The following is a 4,046-nucleotide window of genomic DNA, read 5'->3' as shown; positions in this document are numbered from 1 at the left end:
TCCTGCTGATAGTGCTGAATTCCTACAGGCTTTGGCGGGATTTCAGAAAACCCTCCACTATCTGACAGCTGTGCCTTGAGAATTTCTCCCTAAAAGCATGAGACTCACCAGTCCTTGACTGTGGATAATTACTGTTGCAAAAGACGGTGCAGGCTGGTTATGTGAGCTCTGTGGTCGTGAGGAGTTTTTAACCTTTAATAGCTGCGTTCCTTTCTCTGAGAAAGGCTTGTGATTCCCTTAGAGGCAAAATCATTGTCTCCTGCTGGTTGTTCTACTGCTGCAACCACGTGGCTGCTTGTGAAGCGCTTCTCTGGCCCCATGCGGGATGAGGGACCTGTCCCATCCTTTTTACGCTGCCGCAGTGTCTCTGTCCTCTCTGCACGGAAAACAAGGCAATAGCAAGTATCTAGAATCAACCTGGCAGCAGCAGCCGCCCATCGTCCTTGGTTCAATCCGCCTCGTTCTCTTGGGAATCTATCACCAACCTCACTTTGAAAGCAAATCGTGCCCGAGCCTCCAACCATCTGTAGTTCTGACCCAGGACCCAGCTGCTGTCCCTGGAAGACAAACTGCAGCTCAGCCTGGGAGCGGGTCCCCTGCAGCAGCAGCCACTAGCCAGGCACTCGCTCACCAACGGTTGTTTTTCCTGCTGCGCCAGGGCAGGACGTTAAGCTGCAAGTCACTTCTTTCCCCAGGGAAGTAACTGGAGCGGTTCTTCAACGGCATTAGCCCGCATCGCCGTCCCTGCGACCAGATAGCCGGGGATGAGCCCCTTCTGCTGCCAAGGTGTGGGAACAATGCGGGCGTGTAGTGAGGAAGCGAACTAGAAGTAATCTGTCTGAGGCAGACTTTTCGGCTACTCCCTGCCCTCCCCCAGTGCATTGTGTGGGGAAATGAGTCCCCTGTCTGTCTTCCTTTTTATTAGCATTAAAACCAAAAGGAATAGAGACAGTTGGAAGCCACCTGCGAGTCAGCCACATGCTTAAGAATCACAAAGAAGTGCCATTTTCTCCCCCCAGCCCCCATAAGTTTTGAATTTTAATGTGAACATGGGTTTGTTTGTCTACATCCACTTTATTTTCCCTTGTAATTTCTTCCTCGACACCTGACGGGAGACGCTGAGTGCCTCGAAAGAGCTGCAGAGTGTCTCCATGCTTAGATCTATCAACAATTAGGATTACTGGATAAAATCGAAGTGTTCGGTTTAAAATGATGCTTCTCCTTCAGATTTTAAGCCTCTGTTAGTGGCAGTTTTAAAGGTTAATGAATCAAACTGATCAAAAGTTTTCAGCAGGCCTGGAATAGCAGACTGACCCTCCTGAGCTATTAATCATTTATTTTATGAAGGAACAAAGCACGCTCGGGGTTATTTACTGCCGCTGCCTGCTGCCCTGGCATCCCCGCTGCGCTGCGGAGGACGGCTCCTCTGCTAGTGCTGCTGCCGGCGTCGCTGGAGAACCCTTTCCGGGACACTTACATTATTTAACAGAGGTGAAAATTAAATGGGTGTGTGACATTTGGTTCTGCTCGGGTTTCCGGTGCTGCGTTTGATCCTTTCAGTTCAGGGGAGGATATTTCCGGGAGAACAACTTGTGCTTGCCCAGTTAGTGCCCCAGAGAAGCGCTTGTGGGAGGTGCGGACCTGCGCTCGCAGCGTGGAGATGTGCCTTGTCCTGGCCACCGTCCCTGTGTCTGGGCAATACCCAGCCCTGTTCAGGACAGGTGGGTCGGTGCAGGGGCTGCAGAAGGGCTTTGGCATCGGTGCTATGAGACTTCCTTGCCCTGGAAGAGTAGTTCAAGTAGTTCGGAGTAGCTCTGCTTGAAACCGAGCTGGGTGGGGTGTAGGAGCGAGGGGGTGATCTCTGGCTGCTGACGTGGACCAACAGTGGGTGTCCGTGGGGATGCGCTGTGACTGCAGAGGGTCCCCTGCGCACACTGAGCTCTGCAGCCAGCTGGGAGGTGGTGTGGATGGTTGGTGGAGTCACCAGAACCCTGCAGAGATACCCTCACACAGGAGAAACTGCTGCCCCCCAACTCGTTTCCATTGCATCAGCCCAAATACGACCTTTGGATGATACCCCCAGCCAGGTTGTGTTTGTCTGCCCGGATCGTGCCAACCTGAGCACAACGTGTGCGGTTTTCCGAGGCTGGTTTTGAAATCCAGCAGATAAGGGAGGGGTGAAAATGGGGCGTAGTGTCTGTCTGCCACTGTTAATGTTTTAGGGGTCCTAATCGGGGACGTTCAACCTGTGTGTTCACACCAGATTGCTGGAGGGGGGAGCTTTTTTCTTTACTTACAAGAATTTTTCTCTGCCTTGTGTCCTTATGAGGCTGGTGGTGAGGAGGGGGCAAAACCAAATTAAATGCTCTGTAATTCGAGTAGCATTACTTCAGCTTTTAAAAGCTTTAAAACCCAAAAAAGATTTTGGGTTCAGAATTGTGGTGGAATCCAGGCCCTGGTTTTCCGACAGCATAGAATAAAGTGGAGAACATAAGCTCAGCTGACTTGTAATTAGGCTGATCAGGGTGATTGTAGGAGTATCTCTGGTCTGGGTTTTAAAAGGCGCTGAAGAGGGGGCAGGGGGTTGGCAAGGTTGCCCTGTCTGCTGTGAGTTGACTTGGGTGTAGTTCCTCAGTCCAGGACTCTCCACCAAACTCAGTGGCTGGTCATTTCTGTATACTCGCTCTTGGAGTGATGGTAACACTGTGCCTTCTACAAGAATAAAACCCTAATTTTTTTGTCTTTTTTTTACTGTCATCATTATTAAGCTAAAATACATGAAGTCGTGCTTATTTATGGTGTGTAACTAATCCTGTACGTAGGGGAGTCAGGCAGGGAGCGCGTTTTTTGCATCAGTGGTGCCCCCGTGTCCCCAGCTTGGAGGCCACAGTGCTACACTGACCACACCATCGCACTTAACTGCTTCACGCTGGCCAGGTCCTGGCTGCCAGTGCACGAGGGGTGGCTGTCAACTGTCCTTATAAAGCATGAGCTTTCCTGTGCCACAGCTGTTTGATCACTGTGTGGGGCTGTGTCTTCAGCCCAGGTGAGTCGAACCGGGGCTAGGCGGGGAGGTCCACAGCATGGAGCTGTTTGAGGAGAAGGCGGCAGGAGGGAGCTCTGCCGGCCACTGCCCTGCTCACGCGTGGAGTCGTGGTGCCAGTCTGTGTGCCCAGTCCTTGCCCAAACGCTCCTCTCGTGGCAGCACCAGAGCAGGGCGCGGGTCTGAACCTGCTTCGCCTGTTAGCTGAATAAAATAAGGACGTGAACAAATAGACAATATAAAGATGTTCGTGGAGGACTCGGCACCTCTTCCAAGCTACAGAGAGAATGTGCCTCAGAGGTGGCAGCTGCGGGAGTGGAGAGAGAGCAGTCCCTGTGTGGAGCTGCCTACCACGGGCAGGTAGGGAGGGCCTGACCCCGAGCAGGGGAAGGTCCCTCTGCGAGGGGAGCGCTCAGTGGCTGTAAGACAAAACCACCCGCTCCACAGCGCTGTAATTCTGGAGCGTCCAGCCCAGGCCCGTGAGAAGCCAAATTCACACCTCCAAACAGATGTCAGTGGTTCTTCCCCCTCCCAAAGCATCGTACCGTACCAGAGCCCTTCTTCCGTTCCCAGTGAAGCTCCGAGTGAGCCACGGGTTCTGCCTGTGATGTTCCACCCGCCTGTTGGGTTCCCAGTGCCAGTGACCGCACTCTGAACCTGCTGGGAAGGAGCTCGGGCTGGCTGGAGTTACTGAGTCTACGTGAAAGCTGAAGCACAAGGGCAACGTGAAGGGGCTTGTTCCCAAAGCGCTCCTCGGAGCCTCGCAGGCCATTTGCGCAAGGAGAGAAACGCTTCAGCCTCTCATTCCTCCTCAGGCCTTGAGCGAAGGAGGCTGAGGAGCGTGTTGAACAGAGCGGCTCTGTCATACCGAGGCTGGAGCAAGGTTGCCCCGTGTGGGTGTGACAAGCAGAACCGGGGCTCCGTGCCCCTGTCGTTTCTACTGGAAGTCTCTGCAGGTTGATGTGAGCTTTAACAACAGATGCCATGGTGGAAATAAAGCTGC

This window comes from Buceros rhinoceros, unplaced genomic scaffold (assembly GCF_000710305.1).
Source record: "Buceros rhinoceros silvestris isolate BGI_N320 unplaced genomic scaffold, ASM71030v1 scaffold30502, whole genome shotgun sequence".
Lineage (NCBI taxonomy): Eukaryota > Metazoa > Chordata > Aves > Bucerotiformes > Bucerotidae > Buceros > Buceros rhinoceros.
This window is presented reverse-complemented; position numbering follows the sequence as displayed.